Here is a 24,710-nt window from a genome sequence, read left to right on the forward strand (position 1 = left end):
TTCTGGCCCCAGAAGAATCTGACAGAGATGTCTCACAAAGCTACATTTCCCAGGATTCTCCAGCATTAAGCCAGGGCAGTTAAAACAGTCTCAAACTGGATTATTTCTGCAGTGTGTTTTAGACCTTTTGAGTGTTTTTAGCCATAATTCGGCCACACCCTCCATTTTTCTTGAAACCCCTATATCTTGAGGTGAGCCGTCCTCCTTTGCTGTCATTAGGACATTGAGGCGGGTTACAAACCGCCAAAAAATACGTATGGAATATGTATTAGGGTTAGGAAGGGGCGGTGCTTCCGCACCCCCCTAACCCTAGTACGTATTCCATACGTACAACATGGTGGCGCCCCTTCCACATGGGGGCCGCCATGTTTACGTATCGGATGCTGTGTGTCCGCACGTGTCGCGGCGTCTATGACGTCGCAAGTCCGCCCCTGGCGCCTCGCGACGTCATAGAGGCGCCGCTTAAAGAAGCTCCATTTTGGAGCTTCTTTTTCGGTCCGTGCGGGAGCCGCGCGGTGTGGCTGCTGCGGCTCCCACACGGAGCAAACGGCGGCGGCGGCAGACCGCCTCAAAGCGGCGGTTTATATCCCGCCATAGATAAATAAATAAATAAATAATAATAATAATAATAATAATAATAATATGTTTTATTTATAGACCGCTATTCCGCGATGATCATAGCGGTGTACAGTAAAATCGTTAATCCAATAAAAATACAGTTAAAGGAGGGAGAAGTCTCATCCTTCAGGCAGTCCAAGATGTTGCTGGTCTGCCTGCTGGCTCCCTCTGAGGCCGAGATGACAGTTGAGGAGGGAGGGGCCTCTTCCTTCAGGCAGTCCAAGATGTTGCTGGTCTGCCTGATGGCTCCCTCTGAGGCCGAGATGACAGTTGAGGAGGGAGGGGCCTCTTCCTTCAGGCAGTCCCTGATGTTGCTGGGTCTGCCTGATGGCTCCCTCTGAGGCCGAGATGACAGTTGAGGAGGGAGGGGCCTCTTCCTTCAGGCAGTCCCTGATGTTGCTGGTCTGCCTGATGGCTCCCTCTGAGGCCGAGATGACAGTTGAGGAGGGAGGGGCCTCTTCCTTCAGGCAGTCCCTGATGTTGCTGGGTCTGCCTGATGGCTCCCTCTGAGGCCGAGATGACAGTTGAGGAGGGAGGGGCCTCTTCCTTCAGGCAGTCCAAGATGTTGCTGGGTCTGCCTGATGGCTCCCTCTGAGGCCGAGATGACAGTTGAGGAGGGAGGGGCCTCTTCCTTCAGGCAGTCCAAGATGTTGCTGGGTCTGCCTGCTGGCTCCCTCTGAGGCCGAGATGACAGTTGAGGAGGGAGGGGCCTCTTCCTTCAGGCAGTCCAAGATGTTGCTGGTCTGCCTGCTGGCTCCCTCTGAGGCCGAGATGACAGTTGAGGAGGGAGGGGCCTCTTCCTTCAGGCAGTCCAAGATGTTGCTGGGTCTGCCTGATGGCTCCCTCTGAGGCCGAGATGACAGTTGAGGAGGGAGGGGCCTCTTCCTTCAGGCAGTCCAAGATGTTGCTGGGTCTGCCTGATGGCTCCCTCTGAGGCCGAGATGACAGTTGAGGAGGGAGGGGCCTCTTCCTTCAGGCAGTCCCTGATGTTGCTGGGTCTGCCTGATGGCTCCCTCTGAGGCCGAGATGACAGTTGAAGAGGGAGGGGCCTCTTCCTTCAGGCAGTCCAAGATGTTGCTGGGTCTGCCTGATGGCTCCCTCTGAGGCCGAGATGACAGTTGAGGAGGGAGGGGCCTCTTCCTTCAGGCAGTCCAAGATGTTGCTGGGTCTGCCTGATGGCTCCCTCTGAGGCCGAGATGACAGTTGAGGAGGGAGGGGCCTCTTCCTTCAGGCAGTCCAAGATGTTGCTGGTCTGCCTGATGGCTCCCTCTGAGGCCGAGATGACAGTTGAGGAGGGAGGGGCCTCTTCCTTCAGGCAGTCCCTGATGTTGCTGGGTCTGCCTGATGGCTCCCTCTGAGGCCGAGATGACAGTTGAAGAGGGAGGGGCCTCTTCCTTCAGGCAGTCCAAGATGTTGCTGGTCTGCCTGATGGCTCCCTCTGAGGCCGAGATGACAGTTGAAGAGGGAGGGGCCTCTTCCTTCAGGCAGTCCCTGATGTTGCTGGGTCTGCCTGATGGCTCCCTCTGAGGCCGAGATGACAGTTGAGGAGGGAGGGGCCTCTTCCTTCAGGCAGTCCAAGATGTTGCTGGTCTGCCTGATGGCTCCCTCTGAGGCCGAGATGACAGTTGAGGAGGGAGGGGCCTCTTCCTTCAGGCAGTCCCTGATGTTGCTGGGTCTGCCTGATGGCTCCCTCTGAGGCCGAGATGACAGTTGAGGAGGGAGGGGCCTCTTCCTTCAGGCAGTCCCTGATGTTGCTGGGTCTGCCTGATGGCTCCCTCTGAGGCCGACAAATAAACAAATAATTTGGCAGGGAAAGCTAAAGACCTTGTAAAACTACACATCCCATAGGATGGCGCTACAACACATAAAGTGGTGTCAAAGTGCATTATTAGTATGGGGTTTATCACACAGGGGACAACTGGAAATATAACCAGTGATTAACCTGTGATAATCCCTCAATTGCACTAATGGTTTTCACACGACATCGTGTTCAAAGTGGTATTATCCCACAAACCAACCGTTATTATCACACAGTTGTGCTAATGGTTATCACACAATGTGTGAAATTGAACAATACAGAGATTAGCATGGCCCCTGTGGAAGGATGACATGCAAATTCATGACGTGTTCCATATTTTTGCAAGCTTTTTAAAATCATGTAGGCCTGGTTTTATTGGGGGATGGGAGGTTGGTTTAGATTTATTTTTAACCTTGTATGTTTTAAATTTTGTATGTTGTAATTTTAAAAACTTTACTGTTTTAATTGTTTTTAATGGGTTGTTTTAATGGGTTTTTATATATTGTGAGCCGCCTTGGGTCCCAACTTGGAAGAAAAGTGGGATAAAAATAAATAAATAAATGACTAGGTGAAACACAATTAAAGTGTCACTGATCCATGAATAACCAGGCAAGAAACAGCAGCAAATAATTCATGGGATTTTATTTTTGAAAGAAATATTATTTATTAATTTTAAAATCAAATCAAAATCATATATTCTTGTCTTATACATCTTATAACATTTTTTTGTTTACATCATATTATTTCATTTTCCATCAAAATTATATAGTATACATTGGCCTGTTACAGACAGCCAAAATAAAGCTGCTTCGAGTCACTTTGGTGGTATGGTATTTCAATGATGCATGAGTCCTAAGAGTCTGGAAGCTTCACCAAAGCTGCACTCCAGTCCTTAGGACTGGAGCGTGGCTTTGGTGCGGCCTTTGGACTCTTAGGACGCATGTATCATTGAAATACCATACCTCCAAAGTGACTCGAAGCAGCTTTATTTTGGCTGTCTGTAACAGGCCATTATCTTGTTACCTTATCCACCCTTACTTTAAGATTATATTTACATTTACTGTTATCATAAGTATTGTATTCTTTCTTCTATACTCCTTGTAAACTTTGTAATCCTTTCTCATTGTCGTTATCTTTATTAATTTCCATTCTTCTTATCTTTTCTATTCTTTGTGTATCTTTGCACCTTTCAAGCTTATATTTTTCCTATTTCATTCCTTTCGTCTCACCATTCTCTGTAACTTTTTTCATCTATTTCACACATTTGTATTCCAAAACACGTTTGTGTATTTTTCAACAGGATCCCATTCCCTTTCTGAATTTTGAATTGGTTTCTTTTTTTAACCATGGTTGTTAATTTACCCATTTCTCTTATAATTCCCATAACTTCTGTAATCCTTCATCCATTGAAGATATCTTTTCTATTTTCCAATTTTCCAGTCCCCTAGCGTGATGAACTCCCTGAATTTGCAAGTTTGGTTTAAATTCGGATCTTGTTTAACTCCCATTTTCCCATGGGATTTTCCTAGTGTGATAAACTCCATAGTCAAGAACAAACGTTAATAACCTTGCAGCTGTTACTGAATATGAAACAAGTCTCCAGTATTTTTTTATTATTATTATTATTATTATTATTATGCTCCCATGTAATAAATAATAGTTTATTTATATTTGCCCCCTTTCCCTGCAGATCGAGGCGGGATCACAACCAATTAAATGCACACAGAGATAAAAATAGAAAATTACATATAATAACCCAGATTGCTGGGGGCAATGATCTTACAATTGTAATAATAAAGCTAGTTCAGTATGAAGCAGTATATAAATGAAGCTGCTTTTAGTATTTGTCCTGTGAATGACTTGTGACTGTTTATTGCCTGGCTGTTCCCAGGATAATGGGTCTTCTTGAGTTAATCTCATTTCAACCACATTTTAATATCAGTTGTGCAATTTTCACACTGTTTTAAAGTCTTGTGTTAATCTCATTTTAACCACATTGTAGTGTCAGTTGTGCAATTTTCACACTGTTTAAAGTCCCAAACTCCTAAGGTGCAAACACACCCTCAGAGTAAGAAGGAGCCCCTCAGAAAAGTAATTCCCCTCCGCCGCCATTTTGTCTCTCTCTCTAGCAGCAGCAGCTCCATTCATTTCAGAAAGAGGAAGTCTGCCGCTGATTAGCTGCTGGGTGTGTCAATCAATCCTGGGCGAGGGGAATTCCAGGGTGGGCGGGGCCGAGCCTGCTTCCTCTTGGGCAGCCCCTGCGAGGAAGTGGGAGAAAGAGATGCCTGGAGCCCCGGGGAAGGAGGCAGAGGGAGAAGGGGAAGAAGAAGAAGAAGAAGAAGCAGAGGGCCCCTGGAGCCCCTTCGCAGGTAGGGCGCCTTTCTTGCCTAATGCAGAGGGGAGGGCTTCCCTGGATGGAGGGAGCAGGGGGACTGCCAAATGGAGGGCAAGGGAAGCTAAGGGACACCAGCATCCATAGCACCCCATGCTTCTTAGCTGTCCTCCAAAGGGAGGACGTTTGGCAATGCCTCCTGGACACAAGGTGGAAAGGTAGGGAAGGTCCTGGCGGAGGAGGACACCCCTAGTCACCCTCAGGACAAGGCAGTGCAAAATGGAGGGCATAACAGACAAATGTGGGGCATGAGAGGTAGGGCATGTCCTGGAAAAGGAGGAGGACGCAGTGGAAAATGGAGGACACTCAGGAAAGATGTAGGGCATACGAAGAGCAGGGCTGGCCTTGGAAAAGGCAGAGGTGTTGGGTCACCCTGGGGACAAGGTATTGCAAAATGGAGGACGCTGAAGAAAAATGTAGGGCATGAAAGATAGGGCTGGTCCCAGAAAGGAGGAGGAGCCCTGGTCACCCTGAGGACAAGGCAGTGCAAAATGTAGGACGTTCAAGAAAGATGTAGGGCATTAAGGGTAGGACAGGTCTTGGGAAAAGAGGAGGACCCTTCTAAAACAAAGATGGCAAGAGATATTACTTGTTTAGAAATTCAGATCACCATGAAATATATATACAGAGAAACAGCTTAAGGTCAGCAATAAAATGACTGAAGAACGGATGATATGTTCAGAATTTAGTTTAATTGGTGTTGTCGTTGTCTCTATTATTGCTACAGTTGTTTAGCTTATTTGTGGTTTGTTTATATAGTTTACTAGTGTAAGTGTGAGCTGGTGCTGGAAAAGGAGGGGGACTCCTGGTCATCCCAAGGGCAAGGCAGTGCACAGTCGAGGACATACAAGGCAAATGTGGGGCATGAAAGGTAGGGCAAGTCCCGAGAAAGGAGGATGCCTGGCCATCCTGCGAGGGAAGCTTGCTCAGGCAGCATTGGGGTGTTCAGCCATTTTGCCACAGAAAGAGAGAGACACCCCTGGTTATTACCTCTGATTGGGTGCAAGTGTGTAAAGGGTGCTTGTTGGGGAAGATGGAGCCTATTTCATATCTCTTTGAAAGTAAGGGCTTGTTGTTAACTGCCCTCACATCGACCAGAGACATGACGATCCTGTGGAAGAGGCATCTCCAAGACTCCCTGTCCTCCACTGCTCTGCTAAGGTCCAGCAAGTTCATACCATGACCACCCAAATAGAGTCTATCCATCTGGCCTGCAGTCTTCTACTATCCTCTGTCTTTCCTAGCATTGTTATCTGTTCTGGTGAGTAATGTCTTATGATGTGGCCAGAGTACAACAGTCTCAGTTTAATCATCTTGGCTTCCAGGGAGAATTCAAGCTTGATCTGTTCAAGGATCCATTTGTTTGTCTTTTTGGCTGCGCATGATATCCTCAGCACTCTTCAGCACCAAGGCTGGGGAGTATTGGTGATTTTGGGGTTACTCCTTGTCGTACTCCAGAGTAAGATAATTTTTCTTAATGTTTCTCCTACTCCTGTAAAACCTCTTACACGTTTACTCCTACTCCCCAGCCCTTGGAAAAAGCCCCAGTTGCTTTGCAAGGCTGGTGCGTGTGTGTCTTTGCCTCCCAGTCTCTTCCCAGTGCAATATAATTTTAAAAATTGGTGTTTGCAAGTACAATATAATAACAGGAATAAGGAGCAGCAAATATATATTGTTATTCCTTATTCTTACTCCTGTAAAAACCTCTTACTCCTTTACTCCTTACTTCTACTCCTACTCCCCAGCCCTATTCAGCACCACATTTTATTTCAGAAGAGTTTATTTTCATAGAATCATAGAGTTGGAAGAGACCACTAGGGCCATCCAGTCCAACCCCCTGCCATGCAGGAAATCCAAATCAAAGCATCCCTGACAGATGGCCATCCAGCCTCTGCTTAAAGACCTCCAAGGAAGGAGACTCCACTACACTCCGAGGGAGTGTGTTCCACCGTCGAACAGCCCTTACTGTCAGGAAGTTCCTCCGAATGTTGAGGTGGAATCTCTTTTCCTGTATTTCCATTCTTCCGGGTCCTGTTCTCTGGAGCAACAGAAAACAAGTTTGCTCCCTCCTTTCTTCTTACTCTTCTTTCATTGTCCCACTCTCACATCTGTACATGGTGGTGGGGAATCCAGTGGACTGGATGGTTCTGACTTTACTGTTCAGTTGTACATCCTTAAACTTTAGGATCTTGTCCAGTTCTCTCATGGCTGGCCTTCCCATTCCTGGTCTTCTTATTTCTTGACTGCAGTCTCCATTTCATTCAGTGTTTGATCCAAGGTACAGGAACTTTCTGAATTATTTCAGTTTCCTCATAGATCCTGGCTATTATCTCTAATGGGGTGCCAGTGTGTAAGTGGTGCTGGTTAGGGGAGCTGAATCTTATCTTATGTCTTGGGGAAGCTTGAAATTTAAGAGTAGGGGCACAGCCCTGTGTAATATGGTCACCCAAGTTAAGGATCAAATCTTCTCTGCTGGAAACGGACGTATAGCAGGTAAGAACCAACATTCCTATTTATTTATGAGTGTAAAAGTAAATCCAGTGATGGCCATGTTGGCCATATAGCAAAGTACAATAACATCCTAAATCCACAAAACAGTGATAGCGATATTGGGCCAACCAGAATTCACAAAATACATGATGCGAGCTTTCAAAGTTCCAGTAGCAGTGATGATGGGGAATACGATGGCTTGTTGTGTTCAGAGTTATATCTTTATAGGATCTAACCCAGTTCTTTTATAGCTGCCCTTTTCAGTCTTATTCTTCTGATTTATGTAGGGGAAGATGGAGCCTATCTCATATTTTGGGGAAATCTAGATTTTCAGAGTAAGGGCACAGTCCTTTAAAATATGATCAACCAAGTAAAGCCCTCACCAAGATCTCAAACAATCTTTTACTGGCCAAGGCAAATGGCCTTTACTCTGTTGTCATCCTTCTTGATCTGTCTGCAGCCTTTGACACTGTTGATCACTCTCTTCTAGTTAATATACTGGCGAAAAGACCTCGAAGGAACTGGGTTGATCCAGATGCCCCTCCCCGAATCGCTCCGTTAGCAAGTGCCCACTACAAATTTGAAATCGAATGCATTTTGACCTGCAAATTTAGAAATCGAATGCATTCTGTGTCTGCTGGCGAGGTGGCCGCTGCCAATCAAGCTATCGTCATGGTGACGTTTGCAGGGCATTGGGGAAAGTGTCCTCCCTTTTTAAAGAGCCAGGCACAGGGGTTTCAGCGGCTGAAGCAGGGAGAGAGATGCCTCTCTCTCTCTCTCTCTCTTTTTATAAACCTGTGGGCTTTTGGGTCAGATCTGCCCCTGTCCCAGGCAAAGGATGGGATTGCCATGCATTTTTTTTATGCTTTTAAAAGCAACATTAGCTTTCCCTTTGCTTCCCTTGCTGTATCTGCTCAAGAAGACAAACCATGCGCATATTTGCTCAAAAAAAATTGTTAAAAATTTAACATTGATTGTTTGCAACATTTGTAGCTTCCCCCTCTGCAGAAAGCAAGGAGATCCAAGGATATAAAGTGCAAGCCCGGCTCTATCTGCCTCTGGCATACAAACAATGCGCATATTTGCTTTAAAAAAATTGTTTTAATTTGAAAAGGGGGGGGGGGGTTGCCTGACGTGAGCTCCGTTCGTGACCTGAATTTTTTCCTCCTGCAAGGGAAGGAATGCCCAGCGACAGAGGGCTTTGGGCAGGGGATGCAGGGAAAAGAGGCTCCTAAAGAATGCCTTCCCTTGCTCCCTTCTTCCCAGGGCTCTTTCCTCCTCCCCCTCCCCTCCAATGAGGGGAGGAAATGCCTTGTCCTTTGCCCACCCTCTGACCTAAATCCCTCCCTCAATTTGCCTCGATCGTGATCGGTGCCAAGTTCTCATTCCCAGGACCCGGGGTTTTCCAAAAGAAACGGTATTTGCGCCGATTTCAAAAACACCGCGCTAGGGGCCATTTACCACGGAACGGGTGTGCAAGCCTCGGATTCGCTTGTGTGAGATTCGGGGTGAGTATGAACTTCACGTGATTGAATCGGTTTCAGAACCGATTTTTTTTGTAATGTGAACGGGCCCATACTTTCTGACCTTGGGTTCTCAGACTCTGTTCTCGACTGGTTTAGATCTTACTTGTCTGGCAGATCTTTTGCAGTGGTTGCTGGCAGTCAGACTTCTTCTCCTGTTCCCTTATCTGTTGGAGTTCCCCAGGGCTCTGTTCTGGGTCCCCTTCTGTTTTCTCTCTACACACTGTCCTTAGGAAAACTCATCAGCTCTTTTGGTTTTTCCTACCATCTCTATGCCGATGACACCCAGCTGTATCTTTCCACCCCTGACCTTTCTCCAAGGCTTGAACAGCAAGTTTCATCATGTCTCACAGCTGTCTCGCAGTGCATGCGCCATCGGCGTTTGAAGCTCAACATGTCCAAGACGGAGCTTCTTGTCTTTCCCCCTAAGCTCACCCTTCAACACTCCTTTTCTGTCTCTGTGGACAACATTTCTATTCAACCAGTCCAGCAAGCCCGCAGTCTTGGTTTCATCTTTGATTCTTCTCTGTCATGTATCCCTCAGATCCAGACCACAGCCAAGGCTTGACGATTCTTTTTGTACAATATTGCTAAAATCCGACCATATCTCTCCGTCTCTACTGCCAAGACCCTGGTCCATGCCCTAGTGGTCTCACAACTTGATTACTGTAACGTCCTCCTGGCTGGGCTTCCTCTTTCTTACCTCCGTCCTTTAATCTCTGTCCAGCATTCAGCTGCACGCATTATCACATCTGCCCACCGCTCTGACCACATCTCTCCTGTGTTGGCATCCCTTCACTGGCTCCCCGTCACTTTCCGTATTCAGTACAAGCTCCTGCTGTCGACGTTTAAAGCCCTCCATGGGCTGGCCCCTCCTTACTTATCAGACCTTCTTTCTCCTCACCTTCCCACCAGGGCCCTCCGTTCTGGTAGTCAAGGTCTGCTGTCCCAGCCCAGGATTTCCTCTGCCCCATCCCGGATTCGCCCCTTTTCACTTGCTGCCCCTCACTCCTGGAACCTTCTTCCCCCGCGAACAAGAGCCATCACTTCTTTAACCAGCTTCAAAATGGAGTTGAAGACCATCCTGTTCAGAGAAGCGTTCCCAGGCATTGCATAATTGTCGCTTGCTATTTGATGTTCTTTTGTTGCCTGTTTTATCGAACCATTTCCTGTATTGCTATGTACTTTATATGTATTAGCCTACTAGCCTCACCACCTTTCCCTTCTCCTTTTATGTCATGTCTTTTTAGATTGTAAGCCTGAGGGCAGGGAACCGTCTAATTAAAAAGATTGTATGTACAGCGCTGTGTAAATTTACAGCGCTTTATAAATAAAGGTTAATAATAATAATAATAATAATAATAATAATAAAGGTTTGAATCTGTTTATGATTGTCAAACCAAGTGATTGATTGCATTGCTCCCAAAGGCATGATCTAAAGGATGTTGGATTTATATGTGACTTTTGCTGAGAATTTAATCTTATTTTCAAAGTTGATTGAAAATAATAATTTTTCAAAGGGCGTGGGAGTGTCAGAAAGACAGTGTTTTGGTTATTTTGGTCCAGATCACATGGTGTTTTCCTGCCTTGTTAAAAGAAGGTTAACTTCCTTGTGTTAATCATAGACTGAGAGTTGGAAAGGGATCACAAGGGCCATCCAGTCCTGCTCCCTGTCAAGTAGCACTTCTGAAAGTTAGCCATCTATTTTTAATGAGATCTGAGCAATGGAAGGCTCATGCCAGACTGTGATGCCACATAAGAGGATAATTATATACCAGTGTGTTAACTGCTGGTTTTGGCTTTGGAGCAGCTGACCTACCCGCCTAGATACTTAGAACATCAGGGCCCAGCCGGTTCCTTGTGATTCTACTGATTGCAGTGTAATGTACTAGCAAATTAATATGCCTAGAATTGTAGTGTTGGGTTTAGCTATTAATTTGTATTCATCCTTCTTGGTAAGGAGTTCAACCTGAAAATGTACCATTCTTTCCACATGTGGTTCGTTTGATTAAGAGATAGCAGCTACCCAAAGAGGACCCCCACCCCACCCCTGATTATGGAGCTGAACACAGCTCTCCCCATTACAGTGTGAAGACTCTTTCCCTTACACCAGGGATGAGGAGAACATATAGACTACAGTACTCATCATCCCTCAGCTTTGGCTGTGCTGGTTAAGGCTGCCAAGAGTAGCAGTCTGACAGACTTTAGAGAGTTGCATGTTATCCACCCTTTGCATTACTCCATCCTTGGTTTTGGGTTAACTTTTTTGGTTTTCTGATACTTTTCCTTCTAAGAATATTATTATCATTATTTAATCATTTACTCATATTCCTCTTTTCACCAAAAAAGTGGATCTTAAGGTAGTTTACACGAAATAAAACAAATACAGATGAAAGTATAAAATTGATAGAACTGCAGATTGGGTCTCCCTCATCCAGAAGCGTTTTGGATTTTAGAATATCTGAATTTATGAGAAAGCTGTGTTTATACACCGCATACACATAGCGTGATGATAATTTTATACAATATTTTTAATAATTTTGTACATAGAACAAGGCTTGATGGTTCAGAGCACCGAACCATCAGAAAATAAAGGTGTCATAATCTTAGTCACCTATGAAAAATGTTTTGGTTTTTGGAGTATTTTAGATTTCAGGATTCTGGATAAGGGAGACTCGACCTGTATTAAAAGTCCTGTCAGTCAGTTCCTAAAAATCCTGTTTGAAAGAAAAGTTTTCACTCGCTGAAGAAGGGCAAAAAGGAGGGACCCATCCTAGCCTTCCCCGAAGAGGGACTTACAAAGTCTGAAAGCAGCGTTTCCTATGTTTTCACTAGAGGTGCCTGTGAATTTGGTTGGACCAAAAGAAGGACTTCTCTGAAAATCTTAGATCACGAAAGCTCATATAGGATTATTGTCATTGTTGTGCAAGACCTTCAAAGCATTTCTGACTTATGGAAACCCTAAGGCGAACTTTTAACGGGGTCTGCTTGGCAAGTTTCTTCAGAGGGGAATTGCCATTGGAGGTCTGAGGCTGAGAAAGTGTGAATTGCTCAGGGTCACCAAGTGGGTTTCATGGCCAAATAAGGTTTCAAACCCTGTTCTCCAGAGTTATAGTCCAATGCTCAAGCTGCTGCACCATGTTAGCTTTCTTGTAGTTTGGTGAGATATTCAGTCTGGTCTGTCTGTCAGAGAAATCTGGTGCCTCACCAAACTACAAATCCAAGGATTCTGTAGGATGGGGTCATGGCAGTTAAAGTGATGTCCAAACTGCTTTATTTTTGCAGTCTGGATATACCCTTGGTGAAATCTTCTGGCCTAAAAATTTTGTAAATGGCATGGAAAACTAGCTGCCCACATTGCTTACTCCCCCTTTTCATTTTCTGCTGAAGTATATTAAACCAAAATCAAAAGCTTTCCCACATTCATTCCCACTAGGATATTTCTTGAAGTGATAACTCAACAGAATGCATTCTATGAACATTCTCACATTTCCCCATAGATAGTACAGATAAGTGTTCAGCTGCTGATTTATCTACTATTTTAAAAAAAGCTAATTCATCATTCTCAAGCTGATACATAATTGCACTGTACCGAAAACAGTGCCCCAAACATACTCCTACATAGGTTCAGATCCCATTTTGCTTATTATTTTTGCTGTACTCTTGCTTATTGTACTTTACCTTTGCTTATAACAGTGGTGGGCAAAGTGCGGCTTATGGGCCACATGTTTTTGTGGCCTCCAGATCCCCACAGGGGTCAAAATATCTATTTTGTTCTAGAATCCCCCCTTTTACTCCAGAATGCCCCCAAATGTACTCTAGGAGTTGTGGAGAATGAGCTTCTACCATGTTTGGAAGCTTCCTGGGTTCCCCATGGTTCAAATAGAATTCTGAATTCTTCTTGTAGATATGGAATGAAGAAACTGTAGTTATCCATATATGGTTGGATTTCTGTTCCCATTTTCCTTAGCCAGCATCACCACTGGTTAAGAATAATGGGACCGACAATTCAACAAAATCTGGAAGATCCCAGGTTCCCAGCCCCTGCTATAGGCTGTCAGCAATATAAGCAACTTGAGAACACACAATACATTGACTGTCATCACTTTTATACAGATAGCCAAATGTGACAACAGTAATAATGTAATATTAGCAATAGCATTTGGGTGCAGAAAGAATCCCACTTTATAGGTTTGTGAGATTTGTTAGTGCTATTGTCTTTCTGGTGGCACAATCAGTTACCCAAATTGCCCAGCCCTTAATTCATTTAGTGTTTCTGCATTCCTCTTTTGCAGCTGATCACAAGATAACTTGGATGGTTACTTAGATGATTACTCTATAACAATTACTTCCTATAAGCAAGGCTGAAGTCACTTTTAGATCTCTCAAGAATGAGATCACCTTGGAAAGTTTCACTTCTGAGAAGTTTCTGTTGGAGATATCCTGACTTGCCAGGTTATATTGTGTTTTCTGAAAGGAAGACAGCTTTGGTAAAATACAGGCAGGTTCACATGTGAATTTTTACTGGGATATTTGGTGTTGCTGCTCCTCGGCTTTACTGGTAAGAAAGATTTTTTCTTTAGCTGCTACTTTTTCATGCATATATCAAACAACTAATGCATAATTGTTCATTAGTTTCAAATGAGGTACAAGTCTTGCCTCCCTTCCTTGTGTTATATATTGTCCCAACAACTAAAAAAAACCTGTTTACCATTGTTGGGAAATGGCAATTATTTCTTTAGCTAGTGAAGTACAGTTGTCCCTTGATATTTGCGGCTTTGACACTCGTGGTTTTGATTATTTGCGAGGTCAAGGCTGCTGTGCATGCACTCCTCCTCCTCTTCCCTCCCGGGCTTTTCCCCTGGGGAGGGAAAAAGCCCATGTGGGAGAAGCTGGAAAGGGTGAGCACACCAATCCAGGACTGAGAGGTGCCTCTTTCCCCAAGCAGCTCTCTTGCCTTGGGAAGGGGTTTGAGGAAAATAACCCCCCACCCTTTTCCAGGACAGGGAGCTGCCTGGAGAAAGACAGCTCTCTTGCCTTGGGAAGGGGTTTGAGGAAAGCGAACATGCCCTCCTTCCTACCATTCCAAGGTGTCCCCAGAACTCCCTGAAGCCTTGGTTAAGAGGGAGTGATGAATGCATTTCCTGGCTCAGTAAGGACTTGATCCCGGATCTCCAAAATTACGGTCCTGCAACTCTAAACTCTGTATCACAAGCAAACTTGTAACAGATGTTTTTGACTATTTCCTTTGCTCTGCAACCCCACTAGAAATCAGTATAATTTGCTCTGGACTAGAGTCTCCTTATTGTACAGTGCAGATTTAAGTGTATATTCAAGGGAAGGTGGAATCGCTGTGCTAGCAGATGCCATTCTGGCAGTGACAGATACTGTCAGATTTCTCTCTCAGTCTTGTGGGGACAGAAAAATGGATTACAGGAAATTGAGGAGATTATACTAGAACAAATAAATCAATGATTTGGGAAATGATTCCAGATCTAAATAGAAGCAACAGATTTGTGGATTAGGTTGCTGTTGTTTTTTAAAGTTAGTATTTTGGGGCACATAGTAACAGATATAAAAGGAGAATTAATGCATTTATTCTTTGTGGATAAAGAATTCTGATGGCTGACTGTCCCTGATAGTCAATTCAGCTTTACAGGATTTTAATATCTTTAAGCTTAAAAGGGCATAATCGCAGTCTCCTGGATGACTCCTGAACAACTCCCAGTGGGTTGAGGACCACTTGAGATGGAAGTCTTGGGATATACAACATTCTGAACCCAAAACTGAAGAATCATGGAATCATCGAAGTTTCACAAGATTGGTTAAACTGGAGCTTCTCCAAACAAGGATTTAACTGTTCATTAGAATGGCCCATGATGGACAGGAAGGAGAAATTCCATGCTAGTGTAATAAATAAGTGATTTAGTACATTTGAGTACAAACATCTGCATTGTAACAATTGCAAATGCTGAATATGGCAGGACTCACAATAAACTACATCTATAAACTTAGACTGTAACTGCACGACAGATTTACAGCACTTTGATACTACTTTAAATGACATGATCCCATACTGCAGAATCCTTGGAATTGTGGTTCCATTTCTTATACTACATTACTAGAAATATCTTGCAGAAAATTCTAAATAATTCCCCAAATTTCAAATCCCACCATTCCATAAGACAGGGCCATGACAGTTAAAGTAGAATTAAACTGCTGTAATGCTTTGATATAGATTTTCTTTAATGTCCATCTTAATGTCCATGCCCTACAGACCAGGCTACTAAAGGCTTCGAATTATTAAGTGAATTTATGAATGTACTACACTTGGCAGGATAAACCCAAAGCAAAATGTAAGCTGTTACTTACTGGAAGAAGAATTCCTAGCTTGCAAAAGGTGGACTAATTGTGTCTTGTCTGAGTCAGTTTCAGCTTCCATCATCTATAATCTCATTTTAGCTCAAGATGAAACTGACAAGTGGCTTCTCCAGACTTCATAACAAGACCAGTCAGCTTCCACTCTGATGTCAGGGACATAACATGGCATAAGGGCAGGAGAAGAGTGATGTCACTCATCAGTGATGTTATAGACACTGTGAAACGTGGAGCTGTAAAATTCAGACAATAATTTTCCAGGGAGGACATCCAAGGGGTAGTACAGTCGACCCTTGGCATTCACGGGGGTTAGGGGCACAAGATTCCACCTCCTGTGAAAGTCAAAATTCGTAAATAAAGGGGGGGGGGCGAGAGCAGTGCGCGCATGCTTGTCCCCATCTCTCTTCCAAAGTCTCAGACAGCTCTAGCAAGCTCTCTGCAAATTCATACCCCTGGCATCTTTTATAGAGTCCATCTTTTAATACATATTCACTGTCAACTGTGGTTATATATTCTCTTTCATCAGGCCTATATTCTTAGTTATGACTGGCAACAGCCTGCTATTATCTTTCCATAAACCTTGTGATTATCTTGCATTCCCATAGCAGTGGGATTTACAGTTTTCCTTTTTTCTTTCTTTCATTTTCCCTTTGAATGGGTTTGTTTATTATAACTGCATTCAGATATTCTGGGTCATAGTTGGGGATCATTTCTGGCAAGAGCAGACCTGGAATTGATCAGTGGCTTCCTGGCGTATTTCCTGGGTGCAATTCTTGTATCTTCAAGTGGAATATCCCAAAAAGATTGGTGTGTTGGCATGCTCTTTTTCCCCATTTTGCAATTATTTTTAACCATAGTTTAAGAAGCTGTCCATAACTTGTCTCACACAATAGTGTCATTAAAAAGAAAAGCCACCTCTGGTCCTAGTATGAGAGTGGAATACAGGTTTTTAGCTGGTTTGGTTTGTCAGTTGTTAAGTCACTCTGTGAATGTGTGTGTGATAGAGAGAGAGTTTGGTAATACTCCATGAACACTGGCGAAAGTAGCCTACATCTGTTTTTTAAAATGTTTTTGTTTAACCAGTATTGGTTAATGCACGGTTGTGAGTACAGTGGCCACAGAATATCCATGGGGAGGCAGAGGGGGGAAGTTGATTCCTTGTCCACATACAGATAAAAAACATGTGGATGTTCAATCCCATATTATTAAATGGTGGTTACATGAAAGTGGATGATATGGGACAATTCATCTATGGTTGGTGGAATGTGTGGATCTGGAGACCTTGGGGAAGGTCTACTGTACAAACAAGTGAGCACAAACACTTCAACTGGACAAGATTAATAAAATCTGGATGGGTGACAATTCAGGGAAGGTGTGTATGTATTTACATGGCAGGTTCCTAAGCCAGATTCAGAAGAGGATGCGATATGAGGGATCATATTGCAAGCATATGTTTGATAATGAGGCACAATAAAATAATTCATAAAAACAGCCTGTGCTTTATAGATTGTGTAGATCATGAAAAACTATGCATTGCTCTTACTGAAATGGTTGTACCACAACATTTGATTGCCCTAATGCATAACCGTTACTTGGGACAGAATATGGAAAAAACAGAACTTTTTCCAGTTAGCAAAGGGGTCAAGCAAAATGACTGTTATACTTTGGATATATCATGAGAAGGCATAACTCACTGGGAAAGACAGTACTGCTTGGCAAGGAGAAGACAGTAGTAAGAGACGAAGACTATATTGCAGATGGATAAACTCAGTCAAGGAAGCCACGGCTCTGACTTTGCAAGACCTGAGTAGGGCTGTTGGAGATAACTTGGAGGGGTGTCATTCACAGGGTCACCATATGCTGAAGTTGACTTGATGGCAGCTAACAACAAATTCCTGTAGTGATGCTGTCCAATTCATATGAAGATAAAAGATGCATGGGCTGCTACCCAAATGCCAGGGTCCTAGGTAGACACCTACAATTAATATTCAGTGGGGGAATTTTATTAGCTCAGTTCAAAGTGGCAAGAGGGCTTGGGCAACTTAAAGTATGGATCTAGCCTATGTATACTGCTTCTCAATGGGAAAGGAAATTGGACTATTAATACAAATGTCCCTGGACAAAGGAATATGGCTCCCAGAAGAAGGTACTCTTGGGTTTCTGTTCACTTGGAAGCACCCGTCAGTGAAAGGATAATGCAGTTTCTGATCTTGATAGATATTGCCTCAGCTATGTGCTCTTGCGCTTCCCCATGTTGAGCTTTCTGGATCCCCAAATATGTTCCCAAATTTCTTTATATGGTATGGCTGTTTCCTTGATCTGGGGTACATTTGCAGCTATGTGCCTTAGACAGTCCTTTTTAATATCAGCTTAATATCAGAAAAGATGGAGGGGGTGAAAAGAGGATGGATCTTGGTGTAACAGGGCAGAACTTAGGATCATGTGATGTACTCCCCCCCCCCCCCCAAAGGTTTATTGTGTGGTGCAAAATAGTGTCAGAGACACATGCTAAGCATTGAGGAATAGGATGCCCTACAGCATACGCTCAGCCTAGGAATTCAGGATCAGTCTGACACCAGAGATCTCAGCTCCTTTTATTAAAAGCATCTACTCTTGGTTACTGTTTATGCACCTTAACATTCTGTTTTGTCAAACATTTCAGAGAAAAACCTTTTCAGTTGATGCAGTTGTTAGGCTGCTGGCATTCATCATACACTTTTGCTGATTCACTGCAAATTGCATATAAATATAGCAATAGATTTGCCTCCTGCCACTTCTGATTTATAACTTAGATGAAAAAATCCATGATCTTATCTGCTCTCAGAAGTTTTACAATGGATTTTCTTCTTTCCAGGTATTTCTTTCCTTTTTTTGAAACTTAAAAAGTGCCTTCTCCCTCTTCCTGCATGTCTGGGAATTAGATTAGATTGGAAAGGACCCTGTGGTCCTTTCCAACTGTAGGATTCTATGATTCTTCCCTGCAGTTTTTTCACGTTCTGTTCTCCCACCCTCCCACCCACCCACCCCCGACAGAAACTTTTTGTGATGAATTTGTGCTAGTGGAACAGCCATTTCAGTGGGTGAAGCAGAGCAGTGAGTGGGCAACAGTGAATTACCTTGTGGTTTCTTGCATTTCACAGGTCGACAGACACTACTGTCTCATGACTTCAGTGTGAGGAGGTGTATTCCTTCCTGCAGCATATTTCAAAAGAAGTATCTCTTCATCTCTCTCTCTCGTCTTTTTAAAACCAAGACAAACCCTAAATGTGACTTTTCTCACACATTCAAAAAAGATGAATTTGGGGAAGAGGTGGGAGTTTTAACTCTCCTTTGTGAAACACTCTTCTCCCCTTACTTCATACCTTACTTCTGTTCACCATGTTTTGCTTTGAACTGTTTTTTTTAACACTGTCCACTTTTACAAGAGTAGTTGGATTGGGAGAAAACTACTTCAAGTAATGGTGTGTGACAGTATGTGGCTTGCACCTGTTGACCAAGTGCTCCTTTTTTTCAACTAAGAGGCTGAAATGCCATTCCACTCTGCCACACCAACCCCACATGCTGTGAATGAGCTGAGCAACCCAGATGGTTGCTCAACTCTGTCTGGTTCATCTTGGCTTTCCCCCTTACCTGTATCTTATTAGTGTGGGAGATTTTTTTTTTTTTGTTTATGAAATTCCAGTATGTAGAACTAGCCCTGGCTTTTCTGAGGTTACATGGAGAATACGGTTAGAGGTCTCATCATTGATCAGGTTTCCTGATACACTGCACACATAATAAGACTAATTAACCGTCCAGCCTTGTGAGGGAACTTTGGCCAGTTCATCACATCTCCTTTCTGGTTCCCATACTACATTCCAATACTCATTCATATGTGAAGTTGAAGGCTTTCATGGCCGGCATCCATAGTTTGTGGCTGGCATCTCTGGCTGGCATCTTCAGAGAATGTGAACATCCTCTGAGCTGGTGAAACGTCAGGAATAAACTCTTCCAGAACATGGCCACATAGCCCGAAAAACCCACAGAAATCTCATTCATATGATTATCTCTTCACCTTGGCTCAGGGCAACATCCTTTCTCCTGCCTTGTCCTCCAAATGAACTTGTCACCTTATCTCCACACCCACAAAGGTTTGCATTTCTATGGACATTCTCACATACAGTCTGCTTCTATAGGTCTGTCCTTGGACTTTCCACTCCATCCCATGCACCTGAGGGAGCAGATTCAAGTCTACAAAAATTCATGCTACAACTTCTTTCTTTCAAGATCCCTTTGCGTTGACCAGGGGATGTGGGCAAGTGTTTGCGTGTGTGTGTGTCTTTGAGCTATTGTGATGGAATGAACATGAAAATGGTCACAAAATGTCAAGTTTGGGACTATGGAATTCCTTCATAAGTGAAGTCAAGATGGATCCATTCCAGTTGAACTTCTGACTGACAACCAAGATTGTATAGTATTTTGTATGACCTTTAACACTGATTTTAAAACTGGCTTTTGAGGTTACATGTTCTTCAGTCATGTGAATTGCAGTCAGACTCATAATCACATTTTTTAACACACTCATTGAAATCAAGACACATTCTCAGAATGACAATATTAAGTAGCTGCACTGTTTGGGTGCCTAACGACCACTTGCCCCCAAATAATCAGACATAATTAAAATGTTAATTGTTAATATGGATATCACATTAAAAAACAGTAGAAGAGAGGTTCCTCCACCTTTCTTATCCTGCAGCGACAATGTGTTTATGGAAAAGAAATATTATTATTATTATTATTATTATTATTATCATTAGAACTCTTGTTTATGGAGGTCTAACCTTTCTTATCCTGTAGCAACAAAGTGTTTATGGAAAATAATAATAATAATAACAACACCAACTATTAGAACTCTTATTTATGGAGGTCTAATATGAGCGTAAGATGGAAAAAACATGCAGTCTGTCTGGATTTTGCCCTGAATTTCCTTAAACCAGTTGTGTAGTGTCTGAGGAATTCTGCCTGCCAGAGTTAATTTGACTGCATACTCTAATATAATATCTGAATGTTTGTCTTGACTAAAAGATATGCACATACCCTAATCTCCTTATCATAGGGGAAACTATTGCCTCATCTTCTGGGAGCTTAGGCACATTCTCACCCTAAAAGCAAAATCATGCAAACATGTGGTTTCTTAAAGGAAGATGGGTTCAGGTCTCTGTGCAGAGAATTCATTTATTTTGTAGCACCTTGAACAAGTTCTACTGGTCTACAAAACCAGAAACTCTGTTTCATATCCTTAGTTATTGCCTTCCTCAGCCATTCTCTGTCAACTAGCCATTTGCTTACATAAAGTTCATAGCTGTGAGAGGAGTAATTTAGGAGCAGAGGAATCCAGAGCAAGAATGCTAGGTGGCAGAAAAGCAGTTGGTAGCTGAGCTCATACAGCAGAAATCAGTGTGACCTGTGCACTAGCAATCTGTTGAAAGCGCCTGGCTAGTCCTTGGTTAGTATATGAGTATTGCAGTTTCTCGTGGGTTTTGAAAGTTCAAGGCAGAGCTTGGAAAGACTAGCTATGAGGAATGTAGTCACCTGTAACAGATTAATCCTTTTTGGTGACAAAGATGTGAAAAAAGTTCTGTTCAAAAAGGAACATAGTGAGGGGGAATGGCATTGCCATACGTGTAATGAGTAACATTTTCTAGTTATTTTTAACCATGTTAAAGCAGAGGTTCTTCAGAATGAGAGGGTTCTTGGAAAAGCTTCAAGTACCCTGTGTTTAGGGTTCAAAAATGCCCCCCCTTCTCTTCATGGTTCTTTGAAACTGAAGTTTACATGATTTTTTTCTGAGAAGGGAGCCCACAACTTTTATCAAGTTCTCAATGACATATGTAACAAAAAGGTTAAGAATGACTGTTTCAAAGGAATTTTTTAGGCAGCCATAGAGATGTTTTGGATGGAATGTTTCATGTTCTATTCCATTCACTTACCAATGCAGAGGTAGTTTTTTTAAAAACAATCCAAGCGTAACAAATAATAGAATAGGTTTTTTTTTTTAAAAAAAAAGTAAACTGAAGTATTAATGATGATATATTTCTGTTCACAGCTTACCTAACAATTTACTTTTCAAAAATAATTTTCCAAGCTCTGGCTCATTGTAGTTTTGTTGTCGTCTTTCCATATTCCAAAGACCTTTTGCAACAGCTAGATGTTGATGGAATTCACAAATATTTTCAAGCCATTGATGGTGGAATCTGGAAGCAGAATTCTTGGACACAGAGGGCATACTGTGGTATGTTTCTGTGCATGAGATGCTGTGTTTTATGTGTTGAAATTTACAGTTGGTTATTCCACCACCATTTTCTTGCTTCCATTGACTTTTCTTTTGCTGGCTCCATTCAGAGCTGGAGAGGTTCCATTTTTGGACAGCAGATCTCACAATCCCACAGCCAGTATGGAGTTATGGTCCAAAAGAGTAACTTTTCCAAGCTCTAGCTGCTTTATGGGGTGAGGATATTGTGCTTTTTCAGGTGTACATGGATTCCAGTTTTCATTAGCCAAAGCCAGCAGAGCCAATAAAATTATGGGGGTTGTGCTTCAATAATGTCTAGAGCAGCCTTTCACAAACTTTTAACCCTTGAGGAACTCTTGGAATGATCTTCAAGTCTCAGGTGTTTATCACACTGAGGTTATTGGAGCTAAGATCGGGGTGACTGTGGGTCGAACGATGCGAATTGACGTTATAATGTGAGTGTTTTATCACACCTGGTTGCCCTTCCGTTGCCCTTCCAAATCAAGGGGGAATCAAATCCAAGGCAAGTCACGTGATGTGGATCTAGGCAAAGCGGAGTGAGTGCAAATTGTATTACCACACCGGTGCATACCATGCGGATTCAACTATTCGAATTGGGACCCTTGCACATGCTCAGTGGGGCTCTGGACGCATCCTGAACCTTTGCACTTCTGGGGTGAAGAAGGGAGCCTGGTTCCACTTTCACGGGAATGACAGCTTCACCTTTTTTCCTCCCTTCTAGTTTCCCATCCCTGGCAGCCAAATTCAAAGGGGTCCTCCGTGTCAGAGCCCTCATCCATTTCAGCCACATCAACATCTATCCTCTAGTCATTCTCTTCATCTATTTCATCTTCATCTCTCCTTCACTTTGTAACAGTTGCCTTCTCTTAGGTTGCATCCACCCTGGGGAGATAATCTGGTTTAACTCCACTTTCACTGTCCTGGCTCAGTGCTATGGAATTCTGGGAACTGTAGTTTCCTGAGACATTGAGCCTTCTCTGCCAGAGAGCTCTGGTGCCTCAGCAAACTAACAACTTAAATTATTATTATTATTATTATTATTATTATTATTAAAATAAATTATTATTATTATTATTATTATTATTATGGGAGTTAGAGTTTGTTGTGGGGTCCTTGGCTTGAGGCTATGGAATTCTGGGAGTTCCATCTCTCCCTCCAGCCTCCTGTTTCTTTTCCTTCACATCTGTCATCTGGATCTACCCTCTATCCCTAGCCTCACATGAATGATAAGGAGTGTCACCTATCTCTAAATGCCCTCTGCTTCATCCAAATGTATCACCCACCGGCAAAATTGTAGTTGTTGTTGTTGTTGTTGTTGTTGTTGTTATTTTGCACTGAAATAATTTTTTTTATTATTATTAATAATAATAAATTTCTTTCACTGCAAAATAATCAGTGTAGAAACTGCAGTTCTACTTGGAAGTAAATCCTGCCTCTACCTTGGCCCCACTTTGGAGAACGTCCTGCCCCCCACCCCCAAAGAGTCCTGTAGAAACTTTACTAATCCCACTCTCTCTCTTTGCCCCCTCTTTTCCCTTTCTCTCTCCCAGCCATCTCCCCCCTCCTCGCCAGCATGTCTCCTGTCCACGTTAAAATGTGAATGCATTCATTCAGGGGGGGAGCACTGGAAGCAAATGGGGCAAAATTGCAGCATGGCATCATGGGAAATTTGCAACCCAAGGGTTTTGCAGTGGTGTTCCGGAACACAAGCAAAGTGTCATTCCACACCAGACCAATTTGCAGTGAATTCGAAGCGAGCCTCAATGCGAATTCTCTCAACTCACTTGTTTAGCAAACTCTCCCAAATGAGGAGCCATTAAGGATTCAGTCCGGAAGCACCGCGGAAGCCCCACGGGAGAAGCTCCCATTGAAAGGAACCAGGTGTGAAAATACATTAACGTTATAACGTGAATTCGTATCACTCGATTCACAATCACCCTGGATCTGAGCTGGAAAAACCCCGTTTGATAAACGCCTCAGTGAGCCCCTGAATAAAAATGATGATATCTACAGCTTTCTCTCCCCCAGTTTTACTCATGCACTCTTTCAGAATCTATAGCAACCTCTCATGGAACCCTAGAGTTCTGGTTGAGTAACCCTGGTGTAGAGGGAGCCACATAATCTCCACTCTGGACTCAGATACAGCAAAAATGAATGTTTCCTACTACTGGGGGTATGGTCAATGGCTGTGGGATTAACATGCTCAAAGGTCGCACATGTGAGTGCGAACACACACGGGCTACATTTCTCGATCAGCTTCCTGTCAGCTGCTGGCATTCTCCAGAAATAGCTGCTTTATTCATGTGTCACCTGTGACTCTGCCTCAGCAGTTTGATAAGCTTTCTGCTTCATGGTCAGCTGAGCCTGAATGTGCAACCCCCTCTTTGATCTGTTCCTTGTGGTGTGTAATATGCAGAGTAAGAACATTACCCAAATAAATAAATCACATGCCAAGAATATAAATGTAGATAGAGTGAGAAATGGGTTCTTTCACATCCCTGTCATTATCATTGCCATTTTCTAAATCATGCAAAATATCTAACAGAGGAGGCTTTTGAGTGAGTGCCTGTAAGCCAGGATACAGCAAGAAACATGCAAAACTAAACAGGAGTTTAATGTCTAGCCCTTCAAATAGCATTTGTTGTAGAATATGAGAAAACCTGGTTTGATGGAACCACCAGCTTGTCTCAAGGTCCTTAGGAATACATTCAGGCTGGTAGTTTACTGTCATATAAACTACCTTGGTAGTTTATATATTTATTATATTGGAGAACAGTTTCACGTAGCTTTTCTTTTTTAATAAAAGATTGGAAAACACTTTGAAATCTTGAAAGCATACAAAATACAATAAAACCAATTAATAAAATTATGTAACTATTATGAAACAGTGTAGTATTTCATTAAAATTATGAGGGGCAACTGCCTGGGTTTGTGATTGGGAAAATACTTGGGCAAACAAATGAGTCTTCAGTTAAGTTGCGGAAGAGGAGGGAAGATTTATAATTCTGTGATGGACTATCTTCCCTGGTTTAGTACTTTGGAGGCCTTAAATTCCCTACAGCAGTGAGTGTGTAAACGTGACCTATGAAGGTTAGTACTGGTTAAAATAAGACAGAAAAAGAAAATGAATATAACAACACTCTTCTGGAAACCTCCTGATAGTATGGTTGCCCAGCACTTTTCTCTCAAATTTGCATTGTTTTTCTCTGCTTAATCATC

At 43.0% G+C, this 24,710-nt stretch overlaps 1 protein-coding gene and 1 non-coding gene across 12 annotated transcripts in view; both read left to right on the plus strand.

Moving 5' to 3' along the window:
- Window positions 1-2,654: 2,654 nt before the first annotated feature.
- Window positions 2,655-2,757, plus strand: LOC149321780 (U6 spliceosomal RNA). The gene has a single exon (XR_016279634.1). It is a non-coding gene; the product is annotated as a U6 spliceosomal RNA (small nuclear RNA).
- A 1,897-nt stretch (window positions 2,758-4,654) lies between these two features.
- TNIP1 (TNFAIP3 interacting protein 1) overlaps window positions 4,655-24,710 on the plus strand; it is an 83,140-nt gene continuing 63,084 nt past the window's right edge. For 9 of the 11 annotated variants that reach the window (XM_089528352.1, XM_089528420.1, XM_089528377.1 and 6 more), the window contains exon 1: window positions 4,655-4,785. The gene's annotated coding sequence lies outside the window, so the exon portion shown is untranslated. Of the gene's footprint in view, window positions 4,786-6,047; window positions 6,070-21,412; window positions 21,471-24,710 lie in introns of those variants that run through there. The other 2 variants (XM_089528362.1, XM_089528356.1) reach the window with 2 other exon arrangements.

The sequence above is a fragment of the Sceloporus occidentalis genome, unplaced genomic scaffold, assembly GCF_023333645.1.
Source record: "Sceloporus occidentalis isolate IW3139 unplaced genomic scaffold, rSceOcc1.0.p SCAF_1, whole genome shotgun sequence".
Classification (NCBI taxonomy): Eukaryota; Metazoa; Chordata; class Lepidosauria; order Squamata; family Phrynosomatidae; genus Sceloporus; species Sceloporus occidentalis.